This window comes from Ranitomeya variabilis, chromosome 7 (assembly GCF_051348905.1).
Source record: "Ranitomeya variabilis isolate aRanVar5 chromosome 7, aRanVar5.hap1, whole genome shotgun sequence".
NCBI lineage: Eukaryota > Metazoa > Chordata > Amphibia > Anura > Dendrobatidae > Ranitomeya > Ranitomeya variabilis.
This window is the reverse complement of record NC_135238.1, coordinates 186,285,729-186,308,024: the sequence shown is the minus strand read 5'-3', so window position 1 is coordinate 186,308,024 and position 22,296 is coordinate 186,285,729. Positions and strand designations below refer to the sequence as shown.

The following is a 22,296-nucleotide window of genomic DNA, read 5'->3' as shown; positions in this document are numbered from 1 at the left end:
CCCCTGGCTTCAAGTTAATCATTACCGGAGGAACAGGCATATGTCCGATATCAGTCTTGGACTTTGCCCACAGCACGTCTGGGACCTGTGCCAGCGACTCGTTTGCTTCAGGAGGGGAGAGGGAGTCTGTCACATGCAGGCACGCTAGCACTGTACACAGTGCGGATTCTGGGATCCCAGCTGTCAACTTAACAGTACCGTCAGGTTCGTACATGATATGTGCTTGTATTGCCTGTAGTACGTCAGAACCTAGCAGATTGACAGGTGACTTGTCACTAATCAGTAGTCTGGCAAGGCAAGTGTGGTCAACTAAACGGGGGGGCAGTGGTTTAGTCAGTTTGCATTCTTGGATCAATCCCTCAAAGCCTTGAGTGTAGAGGGTGTCATCTAATATGTCTGATGATGTGACATGTTCCTGGCGGATTACTGTTTTGGCTGCCCCCGTATCCACCAGGAATGGGATTTTTCTACCATCTGGGAGATGTACTGGGACTACCCCTTGTGGGCTTGTCTGTGTGCGTGCCCTAAGGGGGTAGATGGCTACGGGGTTGCCTGTTTCCTATTGTGGGTTCTGGGCTGGGGCGTCCGTCTTGGGCTGAGTCTCTTTCCTAGGTGCCCTACACTGACGGCTAATGTGCCCCCTCTTCCCACAGTTGTAGCACTTAATTTGTCGTCGGTCTGTTCTGGCAGAATTTGTCCCGTCCCCTTGAACGTTATTGGAAGCATAATGTATCTGTACTGGCTTTGCCTTCTGATCCAATTCCACCCCTTTTGCCACCCGCACCAACTCCTCAATCTGGCATATTCTCCAGTCGGGCTTAGCTGCCTGGACCTTCTGCCTGAGCTGTGGCTTAAGCCCTGCCATGAATGCTCCATGGAACAGTTTCCTACCTGCCTCCCCCATGCTCTCATAGCCCAAATCTGCATGTCGCAGTTTCAAGTTCCCCCAGAAGTGTTCCACTGTGTCATTTGGACCTTGTACTATGTCTAGCAGAGAGATTGTGGATTCCCCCACCCGTGCCTGACACCATGCATGTAGTCCGTGTAGAAAGTGCAGCCCTGATTCCACAGTCCTGACATACTGTGCTCCCAATTCTCGTTCTAAACCATATCCTCTCCCTGCCCTATTTATTGCATCCAGAACTGACTCCATTCTTGCGTCCCCAATTTTCCCTCTTAAGATGGACTCTAGATCTCCCCAAGTGCATGTGTAGGTATTGTTCAGTCCTACCATCCATCTGTAGAAGGCCATGGGCAAGTCATATGGGTCTGGTGCGTCCTTGACCAGTGTCATGTGGTCTTTTGGGCCCCATGGTTTGTAATGGGAGACAGTCGTGGCAGTGAAGGGTGCAGTTGGACGTCTGGGGGTGGATGTTGCTGCAGCAGTACCAGTTTCGTCCAGGGTGTGGAGAACTGGAGGTTGGCCTAATGCTGATGGTTGATCGTCTTCGTAATCTACTGATGTGCCTACATTTCCTTCTGTTTTTATTGTCACATTGCGCCCAGGGTCCAGTACTGCAGTGTGGGTGTGTAGGACAGGATAAAGTCCTGTCACCCCGTAGGGTCTCGCTCTCCCGCAGGCAGAACATTGTTCACGCCAGTCGGGGTTTTGCTGTCCACACACACAAACCCACCCTTCCGGACCTGGCAGAGCAGGAGCCGTAAGATGAGGTTGATATGGCGGAGGCGTTTTTGTTTTCTGTCTGTATCTCATTCCTTGCGGTGTTTCTACCTTCACCCAACTTCCTTCTCTCTTTAACTCGTTTGCTACATCTGTCCACGCCCCTTGCCTGTACTAACAACTTGTTATCTGTTAGCCACCCTTGACTCTCTTTCAAAGCTGCGTTCCAAAGGAAAGAATCTAACGGGTCATTCTTCATGCCCAAACCTTTCAACAACTTTCTAGAGTCTTTCACAGCAGCTTTGCCTTTCCTCTTCTTTACTATCTCATAAGCGCTGCACCCCTCCCTGTGCTCTTTGCTGTCTATATTCCCCATTTCAGCCTGCTCTTTTCCTGCGTTCTCTGGTCTTCCTGACTGACACTGATATCTCACTGTTCTAATGTGTAGCCTCTTTTTGTGCCCACTCCTCACGGCCTCTAACTCGTAGCAACTTCTTGACCAACACCTACGTCACAGTGTTTGGTGTGCTCGAAACGTAATCCCCCTTTTTCTTCCTCTTCGCAACCTATGGTGAACATACAGCCAATAGGTGTGGCGACCATGGGGATAATATAATGATTAGTGATTTGGCCCGTATGTGACCGCCGCAGCGTCACTCACTAATCCTCCTCAGGCCTTCTAAGGGCACCCCCTTCAGACTTATTATGGCATACACAGAAACCCTATATACTAACCAGAGAACAAAAGTAGCTAACAGCAGGCAGATTACTGCAACTAAAATTCTCTCTCTACCTACCAGCACCATCTAGGGAGGGGCAGCTTGTGCGTGCAAGGACAGATGGACACAAACAGACGTACAGACGTGATCTCTGACCCAGGATGCTCCAAAGAGTCACCGGAGGGAACTGCAGAGACCCTGACCCGATTCAACCGGCTTTTACACCGTATCTCTATCACTCCCTCCCGAGAGGACGTGTCCCCAAGGGCAAATTCACACACTCAGTCAATCTTCAGTCATAACCTAGACTGTTGTGAATTCGGTTTGTGGGCTCCCCCGGTGGTCTGTTATGGTAGTGTCTCTTATGTGCCTTCCTCCATCTCTGATTACCTGTCGCCACCCTCTAGGGGAGTTTCCTATTTAAGGCTGCTTGGCTGTTAGTCATATGCCGGCCAACAATGTGCTAGTAGCATTCTGTTGCATTCACCTGCCTCAAGTCCCAGTTCAGCTAAGTTGAATTTTGTTTCTTGTTTTGCTATTTTTGTCCAGCTATCTGCAATGTGACCTTTCAGTGCTGGAAGCTCTTGTGGACAGAAAATTACCACTCCAGTGGCATGAGTTGTCACTGGAGTTTAAAGTAATTTCTGGATGGTGTTTTTGAATAGTGTTTTTTAGGTTGACCGTGAAGTAACTCTTTCCTGTCCTTCTGCTATCTAGTAAGCGGACCTCACTGTGCTAAATCTGCTGTTCATCCTACGTATGTCATTTCCTCTGAACTCACCGTCAATATCTGTGGGGGCCTACTATCATCTTTTGGGGTTCCTCACTGGAGGTAAGGCAGGCCTGTATATTCCTCTTATAGGGGTAGTTAGATCTCCGGCTGGCGCGTGGTGTCTATCTGTGGGGGCCTACTATCATCTTTTGGGGTTCCTCACTGGAGGTAAGGCAGGCCTGTATATTCCTCTTATAGGGGTAGTTAGATCTCCGGCTGGCGCGTGGTGTCTAGGGCATCGTAGGTACATCCCCCGGCTACTGTAAGTGTTGTGTCAGGTTCAGGTCTCGGTCGACCTTAGTTTCCATCACCCGAGAGCTAGTCCGTTTAGTATTTTTATTTCCCTGGTCATTGGGGGTAACCATAACACTAGACATATAACAGCACATAAAATTAACCAATCCAATATGCCTTTTAAGTATCACTAGGATATTCTACGGTTCTTTGCCAATACGGACGGCCTTGTAAGGATAGACCAAACTATAATATACCCGGAAGTCGGCTGCAGATTGTGAGACAGGTGGAGACACAGAGATTGTAAGAAGCTAAGGTTCTTACCTTCACCGGTGATGTTGTCTGTGTGTCCTGGTCTCAGGGCTGCGAAATGCCGGCTTCCAGATATTGACGGTCTGCTGTTGTGGCCGCCCACCCAAAGGGACGCCAAATATGTTGGGGTGGTCTGCAAGTCAGACCCTTTAGGGATATTGGATGGCTTCCAAATGAGTCGATTCTCTCGAGAGTGATGGACATAGACAGATGTGGTATCTGATCATTGCCATAAGCAGTTTATTGAGACATGAAGTTATATACACTTTTGAGTAGGCGTATACATTATGTCCACCAATCAGCTGTTTATTACATATGAAATCATCCTATAATTCATCAGGTCTAATTCCTAATAAGGACATCTCTGAGAAGGTGACTATGACATAAGGGGTGACTTAGGTTTATCCATGTCAGGGGCTAAGGGTCTAAGTCTTATCTTTATTAGGCCTAACCCTCGTCAACAACTTTAATCATCGAAGGTGATCAGTGATCATGTTGTCAGCAGGTATGACTTAGCAAAGTCTCAGACATGTCAAAACATATTCCTAAGAATCCCATATGTGAATTATAGGCCACATTAAGGCTACGTTCACATTAGCGTTAAGCTAATGTGCGTCGGGTTTGCGTCGGCGACGCAGCGGCGACGCATGCGTCATGCGCCCCCTATACTTAACATGGGGGACGCATGCGTTTTTTTGTGTTGCGTTGTGCGACACTTGCGTCTTTTTTGCCGCAAGCATCGGACCAAGAAAACGCAACAAGTTGCATTTTTCTTGCGTCCGATTTTCGGCAAAAACCGACGCATGCGTCGCAAAACGCAGCGTTTTTGCGTGCGTTTTGACGCGTTTTTGCGTGCGTTGTGCGTTGCGTCGCCGACGCAGCGGCGCACAACGCTAGTGTGAACGTAGCCTAAGGTGGTCCCTGATTTCCCTATCAACCCTAAGGTAACGAAACCCTAGGCTGTACAGGCGCATATGGACTGTCCGTGCGGCCTCCACTACATCACCAATGCTCTGACAGCGGAGATTAAGGGAGGCGGACGGTCCCTCTCCTCACCCCCTGAAGGGATGACGGAGTTAGGGTGCCTGCACCGTCTTTTTCCTATAGCCCTATAAATCCAGGTGTGAAAAACTTGTTGCATCATTCTCCGGAAGACTCATGGCTGTACTAGCTCAAAAGGGGCTTCTACTCAATACTGAGCAAAGGGTCTGAATACTTATGACCATGTGATATTTCAGTTTTTCTTTAATTTGTAACAATTTGTACATTTGTTTTTTCAGTCAAGATGGGGTGCAGAGTGCACATTAATGAGAAAAAAATGAACTTTTTTGAATTCACCAAATGGCTGCAGTGAAAAATTTAAAGTGGTCTTAAAAATGTCCGTACCCAGAGAGAGACAATTATGTTAATGAAACTTGTTCTGAAAAAAATTCTTATGAGGGCAAACTATAAGCACTGCTTTCTTTTGCAATTATATTATAGACCATCTTCCCTGCATTGCAATTTCATCCATTTTAATCCACATTCTGAGCAGATCTCTGTCAAGCCCAAAACATTTTGTATAATGAATTCTACTATTATCCTGAATATTGAGATTGGTGCCATAAAACGTACTTTGTTGGCTCTTCACGAACATTCAGCAGAGTTTACGTACGCCATCCTTATCTCCTACACCATTATTGAGAGAGAGGATGCCACATTCCTCTATTTTACTCTTCTCCCTAATAAACCTACTCTAGTGAGAATGAAACCCAAAGTAGATGCCCCCAAGACTGCAGATAACATTGCCAGAGCTCCTGCAGCTTGTCATACTGTGCTGAGGAACCAGAGAGGCCTCCCAAAGTTGCTAATTGGTTAACTGTTAAAAAAGGGTGAGAGCAGAGCCCAATGTAGGGACAACCTGCTGCTGTTTAAGTCCTTATCTTTGCCACAATACATGTAAATCTCAGCACGTCCACAGCTGTATAAGGGACCACTAGCACAGATCTCTAAAGGCCCCGTCTCACATAGCGAGATCGCTAGCGAGATCGCTGCTGAGTCACTAGTTTTGTGACGCAACAGCGACCTCAGTAGCGATCTCGCTATGTGTGACACGTACCAGCGATCAGGCCCCTGCTGCGAGATCGCTGGTCGTGTCGGAATGGCCTGGACCTTTTTTTGGTCGTTGAGGTCCCGCTGACATCGCTGAATCGGTGTGTGTGACACCGATCCAGCGATGTCTTCACTGGTAACCAGGGTAAACATCGGGTTACTAAGCGCAGGGCCGCGCTTAGTAACCCGATGTTTACCCTGGTTACCAGCGTAAATGTAAAAAAAAACAAACAGTACATACTCACCATCTGATGTCCGTCAGGTCCCTTGGCGTCTGCTTCCTTCCCTGACTGAGCGCCGCAAAGTGAAAGTGAAAGCAGATCACAGCGGTGACGTCACCGCTGCGCTCTGCTCTCAGCTCTCACTGTACGGCGGCTCAGTCAGAGCAGGCAGCAGACGGCAAGGGACCTGACGGGCAACAGATGGTGAGTATGTAGTGTTTGTTTTTTTGGTAACCAGGGTAAACATCGGGTTACTAAGCGCGGCCCTGCGCTTAGTAACCCGATGTTTACCCTGGTTACCCGGGTGCTGCAGGGGGACTTCGGCATCGTTGAAGACAGTTTCAACGATGCCGAAGTCGTTCCCCTGATCCTTGGTCGCTGGAGAGAGCGGTCTGTGTGACAGCTCCCCAGCGACCACACAGCGACGCTGCAGCGATCAGCATCGTTGTCTGTATCGCTGCAGCGTCGCTGTGTGAGACGGGGCCTAAAACCAGACTGTGTGCTGTGGTAAAATAAGAACATGGGGGAGTCGATCTCCCTAATCAAGTCCTTCAGCCTTGTGACATGAGGAAAACAAAAGTGTGGTATAAAGGGTTGGGCGAGCACATCGTACAGATAGTACTGTATGATTAAGGGCTTTCACGATGTGCAGGCCAGACCTGGCATTTTCCAAGTGTCAGGAGGTAGTGATCAAGGACCTAGTATTTGGAAGTCGGGACGAGGAAGGCATCAGTACTTCTAGAACTCAAGATGCCCATATTGCACCAGGCAACATTTTCCTGGAGTGATCCTCCAAACTGCAAGGAAAAAAAGGAATAAAGTGCAGTGTGTATTACAAACGGGATAAGAAAGAAAACCCCTTGGCAATGTGACATCTGCCCCCAAAAAACAGATCTGTGTACAAAAGACTATTTCAAAGTGTACTTCTATTAAAAATAATTTCAAATCTCAGAGAGACAGAAACATTTTGGGAGTATAAATTTATGACAACTTTTGACGCACTCAGTTCAGGAATGAATGTGTCGCATGGATTTATGTCTTTCTATATCAACCAAGGATTTTGCTCCCCTGACCGTATGGGGGCATCACAGCCTGAACAAACCTCAATTACACGACAATAAAACTTTCACACTCCTTGTCTATAAACTGTTCCATATTTATGGCCACAACTGTTATCACCAGTCCTACACTGAGCGTTCTGCTTCATGTCACTTATCTTAGCTATTGCAGTATTCCTCTGTCCTCTTGTGCATGAATATGACTTTTCAGATTATTATTTCTATACCTGATGAACAGATCTGAGAAGTCTCGAATGCTGCAATTTATCTTTTCAGTTAGCCATTAATATGCATCAACCACTGAAGATTCTCAAATTGTAATATTTTCCTAACATCAATTACGCACAGTAGTAAATAGCTATAAATATTTATGGGGACTATTAGAGGACCTGAAAACTACAGAAGTCGCTTGATTTACTACAGTAAGGGAAGAAATAATTCATCAGAGGTTCTGATCAGGGAGTAATGTAGTGATGGAAATTGGCCTATAAAACCACACAATTTATTCATTTATCGAAAAGTTTAAGGCAAATCTTTAGACAAATGTTACATATATTTATTTACAAAGACCAAGAGGATTGTCTGTAAGTATTATACAAGTATTTCCCTTTTGCCAGCAGCCAATACACACAACCACACTGTTAGGCATGCGCTGCTAGTGGCCCGGGTGATTCCCGGCATCTGTGTATTTACATGGGCCCCGATACGGCTGGTCGACTTCCGGATCCTTTTGGCGGTGGATGCGTCATAGCGCTTCCGGTTGACATTCATCGGCTGCCATCCTTTTTTCAACTACCGCCCCCCAGTCCGACACCACCCCGATTAAAGCTCACGCCGAAACGCACATCGAGGTAGGCACCACACATATCTCTTAGACCACATAGGTATTGTGCAATCTGATTACTTAAGTCACAATTTATTTTACATTGTTTATATTTTGGAATATCATAGAATAGTATAAATCTTAGGCATGCAGCCCTTCACATGTATTACCACAATGTTTGGGAACTATGACGTACTTGACAATATGATATGATCTTTAAGTACTGCAAATACCTTGATAGTCCCGCCCTCATTGCCTAGTTTTCCAACCTTAATATTTTGCTGTACGTACAATGCGTATATATCAATGTCCATCATATTTTTTGGATCTTTTGTGTCCTACCTGTGTTGTGCCCAGCTACTATTACACTGGACATATCCTAATTTTAACGTGATGAGATTCTATTGTGAGTGCACCTGTTTCCATAGTCCTACCATCTGTCCAAACCATGTATTCAATAAGGGCTCATACCCATATGTGTGGAAAAAAAGTCCGTAATCTGGACTTCAAAAACGGATGTGTGCTATGTGAGTGAAATGAGATTGGCTTGCAAGTGCAATGCGTTTTTTTAGTCGCAACATCCGTTTGACATCGGTATATCATGCGTTTTTCTCAGGAGTTACAAAAGCAAAATTATACTTGATATGTTTGGTGAATTGCACAGTGCAATCCCTATATAAACCCCTTTAGCAACATGTGTGATACAGAGCACATACATACATTCTTCAGGATTTTTTTTCCCCCAAAAGGAAGTATGGCTGCTAGGAATCTCAGTTTGAATACTACCGAGGAGCTTTTATTTAACTGGGTGTTATCCCGGGAGTATGGGGTTGGCTATTCACCTGTTTTTGCTCCGAATAGGCGGTGAAGATTTTGGTACATCCACTACTCACCATCCACCCTACCAGAGGCCATTTTGCAAGGCTCTATGAAAATCTAAGAAGCCATCCTGATAAATTTATGGCCTACACCAGAATGTTACTGAAGACCTATGACATAGTACTACTTGCGGAGCTTCGTCCAGTCATAACGTTTCAAACCTCACGTTTCCGCAACGACTTCTGCTTACTGAGGTATGTTTATTAAATTGTAATTTTGCCTATTATGAACGTTTGAAAATACTTTTGATATTTTTCACAAAGCCTATATTTGCCTGGAATATTAAGCTCTATAAGCTTTAAAATATTAACAACACCTACATCTAAAAGATTAATATTACTTTGAAGCAATGTGTAACCTTACTAAAAAAAAAATATTTTTTTGTAGGTTTGTTGCTACGGGACAGTCATATGCTTCCCCCCATTTGGAATTTCTCCTCAGATGTACTACCATATTAAATGTAGTTAAGCACAACTGTGGCCTAATCTGGGAGCGTCTGAAGGAAAAAGTTATGCCGGAGCCAACCCTGAAACACTGGGAGCACATTGCAAATGGGATCTACCAGACATGTAATTTCCCAAATTGTCTGGGGGATTTACAAGGTCAGCAGTGCAGATATTGGGGCATATGGAAGAACTGGAGATTCCAAGAACTTCAACTCTTCCTTAATGGGTTGGCGGCTTTGGGACAAACTGGATGTGCCACCCCAAGGAATCTTCTGGATTCAGCTGGCCAGCCAATGTCTTTTGTGACTGCAGCTGATGAGGCATTTCAGCAGACACAGTATGGCACGGCGTCTGGTAAAATGTGCCTTTCGCATTTCGACTGCCAACTGGAAGGTTCTGCTTAGTGCCCTACAGTTAATTGAACAAAATGTCAACTGTGTCATTAAGGCCTGTATAATATTACACAATTTTACTCATAAACATGATTCGCCTGTGTCACTGGATGATGAGAAGATTGGCTAACGATCCTGGCTGAATTGCACAGGCTTTGCCCAGACACACAGGGATCGTTCAGGCCCCAGGTTTCGTGAACTTCTTGCGGATTACTTTTCGACACCTGAGGGATCCATACACTGGCAAGAAAACTGTACCACCTGATGTGTAATACATTCTTGGTGTCGATTGTAGTGATGAGCGAGCATACTCGGTACTCGCCCGAGCATCGCTATACTCGTGGTACTCGGCAAATGGCGAGCACTTAGCATTTTCAGGTTTGCATAGGGGGATCTTGGGTCTCCGCCCAGCATGATTGGCGCTTTTTACAGAACCAATCAACATGCAGGGATTGCCTGCCATGCAATGTAATGTTGCAGCCATCTTTGTTGTGTTATTAGTGATTGGCTGTCCACACAGCGTCATCAGGTCTATATGAAACCTGGTGCCGCGAGACCTGGCGCCGCCCGGCTCGGCGCATAGACGTTTGGAATCAGACAGTGTAGGAAGAGGTTCTGCTGAGATAGTCAGATTTGTGCTTTATTAGTTAGTGTGGCTATACCATCGTTGAATCCACAAATACAGCTAAACCAACAGTCCTTGTAATGACTAACTACGGAGTGTATAGATTGCAGTGCTAGGTAGGCAGGGGAGTGTATGTGCATATACAGTATACACAGTGCAAGGCATGCAGGCACTGAATGTGGCTATATAGATATCATATCATAGGCCGTGGACAAGCTGAAAGTGGGCCACAACAAACTCCCACAACTCCTCGACCTTCCTGTCTAAATTACTAGGGGACCGCAGCACACCACTATTGAACCCAGAGCAGTGTCAAAAGGTTGGTGGTTGGGAAAAGATTCATAGGAGGACATCCTCCACGTCTCATCAGACTCCACCACTAGAACACCAGGGTGAACGTATTCCGTGATGCAACAGCCACTCTAGTTTTTGGCAAGGGTGTTTAGGATGCCCGCCCACCTCTACGTCTCTTCCAAGGCTTATTGGGGTACGTGTGAATTTGGTGAAGGGCAGGCATTGCATTTAATGCATAAGCAAACAGCATGGGAGTACCAAATGAATAATGTGAACTTGGTTTTCCTGTGGCCATATCCAGTAAGTGGGCTCAAAGGCTTATTGGGGTGCGTGTAACTTTGGTGCAGTCCAGGCCTTGCATTCAATGCATAAGTAAATAGTATGGGAGTACCAAATGAAAAATGTGAACATGGTTTAGATGTGGCCATCCAGTACGTCATTTCAAAGGCTTATTGGGGTGCGTGTGAATTTGTTGCAGGGCAGTCCTTGCATTCAATGCATAAGCAAACAGTATGGGAGTACCAAATGAAAAATGTGAACATGGTTTAGATGTGGCCATCCAGTACGTCATTTCAAAGGCTTATTGGGGTGCGTGTGAATTTGTTGCAGGGCAGTCCTTGCATTCAATGCATAAGCAAACAGTATGGGAGTACCAAATGAATGTGAACTTGGTTTTCAAGTGGCCATCCACTACGTCGTTTCAAAGGCTTATTTTGGTGCCTGTAACTTTGGGGCAGGGCAGGCCTTGCATTCAATGCATAGGCAAACACTATGGGAGACCAACTTTCTTATAATGGGAACATTTTTTCAGGAGGCCCTCCTGTACGTCTCATGAAAGATCCAAAACACAACAGTAAGGGTACTGTCACACAGTGCAATTTTCGTCGCTACGACGGCACGATCCGTGACGTCGCAGCGTTGTATGATTATCGTTCCAGCGTCGTAGACTGCGGTCACACTTTGCAATCACGGCGCTGGAGCGATGCCGAAGTCCCCGGGTAACCAGGGTAAACATCGGGTTACTAAGCGCAGGGCCGCACTTAGTAACCCGATGTTTACCCTGGTTACCAGCGTAAACGTTAAAAAAACAAACCGTACATACTCACATTCCGGTGTCTGTCCCCCGGCGTCTCAGCTTCTCTGCACTGTGTAAGCACCATAGCCGGAAAGCACAGCGGTGACGTCACCGCTCTGCTCGCTTTCCGGCCGGCGCTCACAGTGCAGAGAAGCTGAGACGCCGGAGGACAGACACCGGAATGTAAGTATGTACTGTTTGTTTTTTTAACGTTTACGCTGGTAACCAGGGTAAACATCGGGTTACTAAGCGCGGCCCTGCGCTTAGTTACCCGATGTTTACCCTGGTTACAAGCGAACACATCGCTGGATCGCTGTCACACACAACGATCCAGCGATGTCAGCGGGTGATCAAGCGACGAAAGAAAGTTCCAAACGATCTGCTACGACGTACGATTCTCAGCGTGATGTCTGATCGCAGTAGCGTGTCAGACACAGCGATATCGTAACGATATCGCTAGAACGTCACGAATCGTGCCGTCGTAGCGATCAAAATTGCACTGTGTGACAGTACCCTAAGTCCACCTCTGAACGGCTTAAGAAAAAAAAAATTATGACTTTGGAGTGGCCTAGGCAAAGTCTTGACCTTAATCTGATTGAGATGCTGTGGCATCTATGGTGAGGAACATGTTTGTATTTTGGGGCAGCTTGTGGGCGGGTCTCTCCTTTGTTTCTCTGGCTTAAAGCAGGAAAATAAGACTCTGTCTAAAGTCCTGCCCTGGAGATCAAGCATATTATTAATTGAAAACCAAATCACAAGATGGATTTCTTCACCCCAAGTATAATTTGAATCAGTTTAACACTGCCAACCTGACAGTGTCTGTATACCAATAGAGGCAACGAAGGAGCAATTTTTCCAATAAAACCTTTTATTATATTATCAAAAAATAGAACATATTACAATAACACACATATAGAAAACATAAGTATACATCGGACGTTGTTACCCACCCATAGAAAATCCAGGTTATTTACAGAAAAAGAGATTAAGAGTCACATATCAATATGCATCATGGCCACTCCACTCATGTTCTATAAGGAGCCTGAGATTATTAGTGTCTGTAGTTTACTTAATAAAATCCTGCTGACATTATACTTGTTATCGAAACGCTGATACAGAGAATTAGACAGGAGGATCAGGTCAGGGGATTACAGATAGGCAGAATGGAAATAAAAACATAAGCATTCGCAGATTATTTGCTTTTCCTTATCTCTAATCCTTTTAAAGTATTTCCTATTATCCTTAATATACTTAATTATTTTGGTAAATTATCAAATTTTAAAGTTAACAACGCTAAATCGGAAGCTCTCAATATTACCTTATCAAACTTTCAGTTATCTAATTTGCGTAAACTAACCCCCTTCTCTTGGTCTGCATCCTCCATAAAATATTTGGGAGTCTGGGTTATCAAAGATCCCATGGACTTATTCAGTTCTAACTTTTTACCCTTACTAAAGAAATTAGACACGTTGATGAAATCGTATAATTTACCCACTCTATCGTTGATAGGACATATCAACGTATTTAAAGCATACCTGGTGCCTATATTATTATACTGTATGAGTATGGTCCCCATTCGTCTTCCCCTTACTTTCTTCAAAAATATAAGGTCCTTAATATCTAAATGCATATGGAGAAATAAACCAGCTAGGCTACCCTTCAAATTGTTAACATATCCCACCTCATGCGGTGGTTTGGGAGTCCCTGACCCTTATATCTATTATACACTTAAGTAGATGGCTGAGAATTGCACTCGGCTTCGAGAGGGGTATACCGGACATGATAGAGCTCGAGAGGGGTATACCGGACATGATAGATATGGCTCTATTGGGCAATGGGGGAATTCCATTCTTATGGTCGCGTTCAAAACCGTTGGATTCGTTGGTCCTGGACGATATAACCTCAGCTACCCTGCATATCAGACGCTCCGTTTTAAATGAATTACCATCAGAGTCATTCCCTTCATCATTAATCCCCATTGCAGTCATTCCTTATCTAGTTGACCCTAACTTCAAGGATTCATATAACTTATGGTCGAAGCTTCCTATGGATTCTCTTACTAATTTTTATGATGAAAAAACTTTTAAAAACGATATTTGGCCTAGCAACGCTCTGACTTCCCTAAAAAATGTCCTTCAAGAACACCACACTAAACGTATTCTTACGCAATTCAGAAAACAATTCCCACACAAGTCCAACTGGTCATGGTTGGATCTCATGCTTAAAACGGGTTCAGCTAGATATAAAGTAATATCTCGCATATACTCCCGACTTATTACCCCTTCTCAATACTCTAAACCGTCTTTTATTTACTCCTGGGAATCTGAATTTAATACTACTTTTTCAGACGATCAGATCTCCAGGATGTTGATGTTTGCCCAGGGTTTTTCTTGCTGTATCCTGCTACAGGAAAATTCATAGAAGATACTAACCAGATGGCATATGACCCCGGTCAAGCTCCATCATCTAGGTTTATCTTGGCCAAAATATTGAACAATACCTCACATATTTTTATATGTATTTTCTGCACTTTATTTTTTAGGGTGCAGTGGGGCCCATTTGGTCTTGTAAACTGTGGTGTCTGTTCATATGGGATGGATTTGGAAAGCACTGGGTAGCCCGCCTGATCGAATAGTATGAACGTCACTAATAGACCGTTAACCTGGATGCTGTGCATTAATTAGTATACAAAGCATCCACCCCCTCAACGGATTCATAGGTCAAGATTGGCTGTTTCATCGGTATTTTTGCACATATGTTACCGTTATCTTAACCACATGGGTCCACTGCATTCTGATTTTTCCACTGTAGAATTTGGTCAGATGGCAGGCACCTTCAGACTAACAAGGATTACAAGAATATATAACAAATACCTAACAAGAGTTATCCTTGACATTTACTACAGATGACCAATAGAAATCTCAACACTCAACGGTCACCTGCAAACTCCGACAGAGAACCATTTGTCCACACCTTCCAATCTGCACAAAGCCACCCAACAGAGAACCATTTGTCCACACCTTCCAATCTGCACAAAGCCACATCTAATACTCAGCTCCTCTACAATACAAGTCTTTACTCCCTATATCTCAATGCATTTGACTACACGTTATCCTTTGATAATACTGCAGGCTTGTTTGTTTAATATGATTTATACCCATTATGTCCTTGATAAAAGCAAAACACTCAATTGAGGTTCCAAGTCATAGAGCAGGTACAGAGACATACGAGACTAGTTAGATTAATAAAACAAAGGGAGTCATGCCAGATACACACCACATTGCTTAAAACAGGGAATATAACATCACCTTACTTTTAGGAGATGAAAGATGGACACTTTGGATGTCGAAACCAAACTAGACCAACAAAATTATTTCTGAAGCTCACTTCAATTGCCTCATTGTTCTCAATATTACCAACATTATCTTGTGCCATGGCGGGCTTGATGGGCTTATCCAAAACCAGTGATCAATATCTCAAATGTCATATCAACTGGTTCAAAGAGAGATCCAAGGACGTCAGGAAGCTACAGAAATGTATGACAATGTCATGGAGATTCCTCCTCTCTCGACTCCTGAAAGGATTTAAGTTACCATTGGTGCAAACAGACTTATATTATGCCCTCAAAGTTATTCCAACTTTAAGAAAGGTGGCTATCTCAAAAAGTCAAACAGGTTGAGTCGCAGCTTCTGACTTCGATTTCCAAGTTAGATAGGAAATGTTGTTAATTATTTCAATTTATGCATCAGAAATTGAAAACGTCAGGGATGATTCCTATGCTAAAAGCCATGAGTCTTGACACTTGTCCCCCAAAACATGGTAAACCATCAGAGATAAGCATAGACTCACTTTGACAATAAGGCATATTTTTACTACAATGGCAACACCAATACAAATTTGGGTCACTCAAGTCAAAACAGTGATCCATCATAAAACATCAGAATGGCTAACAGCCTTATGAGCTGAATCAGATTTGATGTTGAGTGATATGCAGTTTATACAAAAATTAGCTTCACTCTCTTTACTCCCAACATCAATACTTCATCTTTTCATGTTTCACTTTTATTTCCCAGTCATTACTTTGTTTTCTCTTCCTTGTATCTGTCTTTTATATCAACATTCTTCTCTACCCATCCAATATTTCTTTTATGTCCTCTTTCTTCATCTATTCCCACAGGCTCTTACATGATTTCAAGGTGATGCGCACTCGTGAGCGCTTTTAGACACAACCCTTCTGACGTGCTTTGATAAGTTTCATTCAGTTACACAGTCCCCCTGCTGTTGCTACACTTGGCTCTCTCACAGGGACTCTCTCCTCTATTACGTCTCTTTACCTTCACCAGCAAAAGTTCTGGCCACACTCCATAACACAAGCAACCATTTTTGCTAGCAAATATAAATGTAAACCTATCTTTTGGCCAGTGCATGTGTAATGCAGGAAGAAAGGACAAAGTGGCAGCAGACTGGTGAGCCATTTTTTGGGGGAATAGTTGTGAGATTAATGACATGGAGAAACTTCTGATTGGAGATCTTCATCCCTAAATTATTCTAAAAGATGAAAGCAAAAGTCCAACTAGATGACTAATCTCAAGGTTGATGAAATTGGAAAGGACAGACACATGGATTAGAAAGCAGATAACAGCAGACAAAGCGACATCCCATTTTTAACAGTAAGGAAAAAGCCTGATCTATTATACAGCAAAGTAATGAAATCACGGACTTTCCCTCGAACAAGAAGGATAAGCCGTTGTACTGGTTTCCCTGTAGTGGACTGTGATAGATTTCTTATAGTGATATTTCTTAAATGTAATTTTGTCATTATGTTCATATATATTCGATTTACAGGCCCTCACATTCCATAGCAAGTAGTCAACGGCCCATTCTTTTCATAAATGACTATTAGGTTGCACATATACTGTATAATGTGAGGGGATTAACAGTCCAAATAAACGTTTTTCCACGACTCCTGGATTTGAAAGCCCCTTGAGGATTGAAGTGGCTTTTTCAACAACTAGATATAGTTTAAGAAAATATGTCTCTGCAGTTGCAGCACTCACAGAAGTTCAAGCCAAGCATGATGAGAACCAGGCACCACCTAAAAAAGGGAGAAAAGCTGCTCCCCCACAAAAAAAGTGGGGCCGCACATGAGAACCAGGCACCACCTAAAAAAGGGAGAAAAGCTGCTCCCCCACAAAAAAAGTGGGGCCGCGCATGATGAGAACCAGGCACCACCTAAAAAAGGGAGAAAAGCTGCTCCCCCACAAAAAAAAGTGGGACTGCGCATAATGAGAACCAGGCACCACCTAAAAAAGGGAGAAAAGCTGCTCCCCCACAAAAAAAAGTGGGGCCGCGCATGATGAGAACCAGGCACCACCTAAAAAAGGGAGAAAAGCTGCTCCCCCACAAAAAAAAATAAAAAAGTGGGGCAGCTCATGGTACTACTGTAGATTCTGTCCAGGCACCATCTGTTGAAAAGAGGAGAAAAGCTGATCCTCTTAACAGCTGCAGCACCCACAAAAAAAAGTGGGACTGCGCATAATGAGAACCAGGCACCACCTAAAAAAGGGAGAAAAGCTGCTCCCCCACAAAAAAAAGTGGGGCCGCGCATGCAAAGCCCAAGTAAAAGAGAGGTGGAGTGGTTACCAAGATAATCTGCAATACCAAGAACAGAATTTGAGAAATGGGGGCGAACGAATCATAGCACCTGTTCACACAGCCGGGCTGCAAAGTATTGAACTCAATATTAGACTGTTCATCATTGTAAATGGATTCTCCTCCCACCACAGTCAGAACAATGCGGAACACTATAAGCACAGTCAGCCAAATTTTTCCAATAAATGTTGAGATTATGGATTTCTTCTAACAATTGTGTCACGAAACTCCAGCTCATGTTGCTTGTTCCCCCTTAATGAATCTTCAAACTCCACCTAAAAGGGCAGGAGTTGTCACCTTGAATAAAAATTCTTTATCCTTTGAATAGCAGAAATTTTAGATAAAAATGGGCACTTCCATAGTCTGATTTGTAATCTTAATAATCAAACTTACCCTCCAAAAATTTGGTTTCAATGTCACTTGTAGTACCAAAATCATGGCCCTATACTCCAACCCACAAGATAAAATTTATGTAAATAATCAAATTTCTTCCCCTTTTAACATTTCTAATGGAACACGACAGGGATGCCCTCTTTCCCCATTATTGTTTGCTTTGGCCGTTGAGCCCCTTGCTCAGTTGATAAGGGATGACATAAAAGGTATTAGAACAAACTCTAGAGACTACAAAATAAGTCTATATGATGACATTTTACTGACTCTGACAGATCCAACTAACTCCATACGTAAAGTACAGATGCCACTTCATACATTTTCACTTATCTCGTATTTCAAAATAAATGTGATTAAATAAAAAATCCTCCATTTTAACCTAACCAAACCTCAAAAACATGATATTAAAAGTATATCCCCTTGGAGTTGGGTGGAAAACATATAACATAATTAGGACTCAAATTTTCAAGAGACATTAATTCTTTGATCCCTACTAATTTGGATATTCTCATAAAATCCATCAGTAAAGCTCTCAATTTTTACGAACATAAAGGGCTGTCATCATTAATTCTATTATTTTGCCCAATTTTTTATATGTTCTTAAATCCCTTCCATTAATGATATCTACCCCATTTTTGACCAGTATTCAATCTCATGTTAACCTTTTTGTCTGGGGAAACAAAAAAGCCAGAATAGCCACCAATCAGTTATTTAAAAATAAACTGCATGGTGGAGGGAGAAACAATTAGATAGATAGGAATAGCTGGTACTGGATCTGGATCAAAATGCTGAGATCACAAAGTAATAAATTTGGTGCTTTGAGTCGATTGCATACGGGTGATTGGAAGAAAAAGGATGCATATGTGACCAGCTCACTAGCTGCTGAAGAATGCGCCCAGGTTGAATATTTTACAATCCATGGATTGCCACCATTAGCAAAAGCACTTGCACTTAGAGCTTTCTTCTCTATGTGGGACGACCAACGGAACAATGAAGAAGGCAGGTTGAGTGGATTGATATCATACCTTTTCCAGGGCTTATTTGACCAAAAGACAGATTTACATGAATTCTCTCGAGATAGTGGGCTGTCTGTAAGTCTGACTGAGGTTCTCTTTCTCAAAAATCCCATTTTAGATCAAAGTTGGATCCTTTCTTGTCACAGAAGGGGAGCCACCAGTACCTATATTCAAGAATACCTGGAGTCTTATCTTGGCAGTTCGCCTCTTAAAGATTCTGATATTGAAGATAGAGAATATGGGAGAGAGAAAAGATGAGGAGATCGTCAGGATTTGTCATTATTGGATGACGATCGCTAAAGTGGCCACCAATCCAGAACAAGCTATAGGAGCCTATGCAACAAGGTTAGAGAGACCCATTCAAGATCTTGCCGTAAGTAAAAAGAATATGCTTACAGCGGATAAGGTACAGAAATTCTGTGAGTATGTGAGAAACCAGATTCCAGTTAGACGACTTATTGTTAAAGTTCTGATCTATCTGAAGTCTGGGGGATCCAGCGAAACAAAATTCAGGAAAGTCATCCAAATGATGGACCCTTATATAATGAATCAAGGGCTAACAGCCTTCATGATCACATCCCAATATGGTGCCTTTTCTGGATCTCCTTTATTAGCCTCTCCGGCACTATACCGGGATCTTCTCGTGTTAGCTTCATGTGCAGAGCATTATGACGAGAACCTGCCTGACTCTGCATATTACCATTTTACAGGTAACAAACATGCAGAAATGTTCACTCCTTCTAGATTCATTAGCCTGTATAGCTTTGCATTGGGGCACGGCACTCAAACTAGTTCGAATCTAAATGGTCTGAACTATAATTGTGATATTATCGAAGCAAAATGGTTCGGGATAGAGAAATCACTCGATGTGGCAAAATCTCTTATTGCCAATGATGCTACTCTGGCGGAAATAAGTGTGACCCGAGAAGATCTAAATAGAACAATTCGAAATATTCCAAAGGAAGTTCTTGCTTCTAAACAAATCACGGATCCAACAAGAGATAAAATAGCAATCTACAATAATCTAATGAGAGAACTTAGAGACTTCACTCAGGAATCTGAGGAAGAAGCCCTTAACAAAGACCAGACAGTCGCACCACTTGTCTCGATCGACTCATCTGCTGGAACTTCAGCCCATGTTCAACACTCAATACCTAATTGAAGACACGATCGTTTAGTGGTAGGGATGCAAAAACTTGACAGTATATTTTAATTACAAAAGACCCAGAAATGTATCAATCATTTATTTTAATTAAAAAAAATAAAAAATAAAAAAATAAACTGCATGGTGAAATGGGGCTTCCCAATGTAACTGCGTATTATTACGCCAATTTAATAAGACAAAGTCTACGTTGGTGGCCTAATAAATAAAAGCTCTCCTGGCTAGATTTGGAGTTATCCTTTAATAAAGGAATTCCACCAAATAGAATCGTTCCATATCTACTTATTAAAAATAGGACTGTCTATAACACCCTATTTTTCTGGCTTTAGTTGAGGCATGGAAAAAGCTTCTGAGGCTCAAGAGACATACCACTAAATCGGAGTTCATCAAAATCTTCCTCTCTCTTTCATTGGGATTAAATACTGAATTCAGTATGGACCCTATCTGGGCTGATGTGGGGATCACGAAAATTCAGGATGCATATGATGGGAAGTTTTTTTTACCCGTTTGCTCAGATTAAGTCCATATTTAGGGTACCCTCTTCTGCCTTTTGAAAATATTTTATTTTGAAAAACCGAGTAGGGATTTTCCTTCAAAATAAACCACCTCTTTCAGAACCTTCAGTTCATATGCTAAGTAACATAGGACATGGTATATTTTGGAGCATTCAGTATCCCTATAAATGGTTCACCAATGATAATGAATTTTTTAAATCACCATATGTGCTCAAATGGGAAGCAGATCTTCACAGCTCGGTTGATGTAGACGATTGGGAACGAGATATTTCCTCAATGCATTCCTCTACTATTTCGATGGCACTTTAAGAGTCGCTTTACAAATCATTATCTCAATGGTATTATACTCCTGCAGACAACTCCCCATTTTGCTGGAGAGAGTGCGGGCAGATTGGAACCCTTCTGCATATTTACTGGTCATGTCCAAAAATTAAACCCTTATGGGCAGAAATTTCATCCGATTGGTCAGATTTTAAATAATAAAAATTTTACCCTATCTACTCAGTTTGCCCTACTCTTTTTAAATGCTGACCAAATAGAACCGTCTTTGAGGCAACTTATTCTCCATTTTTTTCTAGTAACAAAAATTAATATAGCTCTTTTTTGGTAATCCCCTATTATTCCCTCTATACAGGATTTAATAAATAAAATGTATTTACACAAATAGTAAGAAAACAAATTAGCTTTGCCAAACAATTGCTTCAACAAATTTGCTAGCGAATGGCACTGTTGGCTGGTATTATTTCCTTAAGAGTAGGTGTTGCTGTTTTAGGTTTACACTTGTGCTCTGTACTTTAGCTACACATTAGAATTGATTTGTGTAAATCTTTTGTTTCTGTAATTTATCTATATGTATTGAATTGTTGCATGTAAATCCATTCTTTTCCTTATTCCTTTCCGTTTTTCCTTCTCCTTCCCTCCCCCCATCCTGATTATAAAATGTTAATAAAATTTATTGAGAAACATACTACAAACCAATATAAAATCCTTAACATTACACATTAAAATTAAATAACTCTTTTAAAAGGTTTTATTTTTTAGACTATCGTCAATGGTATCATAACAGTCAAACCTCATATTAACATATGTAAAAAAAAATATTTTCTTCCAAAACCCCTTCATACTCTGGAAACAATAGGAATTTCTTTTAACAGCAACAATAAGAAAAATATTAGAAGGGATACTACTAAAATAAACAACTACCCATTCTGAGACCACAAATCCGTAAGTAGTCACTAATCCACAGGCCCCACAAAAATCCTCAGCAACCGACACCATCAGCACTCAAAACGACATTAATATCACTCATGTTCTTAACCCCTTAACGACCGCCGATACGCCTTTTAACGGCGGCCGCTAAGGGTACTTAAACCACAGCGCCGTTAATTAACGGGGCGCTGTGGAAAAAGTAAATAGCGCCCCCCAGAGTCCGAATTTCTCCAGGGTCTCGGCTGCCGGGGGTAGCCAAGACCCCAGAGAACATGATTCGGGTCGGCTTTTGCGATCGCCGGTAATTAACCGTTTACTTGCCTTTTCTTTCTCTCCCCTCTAATGTGATCGCACATTAGAGGGGAGAGAAATAGGGTCCCCCGAGCCCCCCACGGTACGTTATGTACCGAAAAAGGTACCCCCCCCCCCCCCCGTCCCTCCTCCGTCTTCTCTGGGCTCCAAAATGGTGGGCGCATGTGCAGATGCGCCCGCCAAAACATAGCTTCCCCCGCAGTGTATTAGGGTCAGTTTTTACCGACCCCAGGAGCGATCGGAATCCCGGGGGTCTTTACAGACCCCCGGGGTTGCGATCGATTCATATAGTATGTAAAAAAAAAAAAAGTTTGCTTTGCATTTCTCTTTCCACTGATGTGATCGCACATCAGTGGGGAGTGAAATAGAGTCCCCCGAGCCCCACACCATACCTAGAAGTCCCCCGCAGGTAATGTCTCCCGGTCCCTGGTCCCACGTCCCCAGCCCACAGCTCCCGGCCCCCCTTCTTCTCTGCTGG

General features: G+C 43.1%; 1 long non-coding RNA gene across 1 annotated transcript; it reads left to right on the top strand.

Annotated features, from left to right (window-relative positions):
- Window positions 1–130: 130 nt before the first annotated feature.
- LOC143784350 (uncharacterized) lies at window positions 131–9,236 on the top strand. Its single transcript, XR_013217767.1, has 3 exons — window positions 131–204; window positions 8,713–8,924; window positions 9,118–9,236. It is a non-coding gene; the product is annotated as an uncharacterized LOC143784350 (long non-coding RNA).
- The last annotated feature ends 13,060 nt before the right edge of the window (window positions 9,237–22,296 follow it).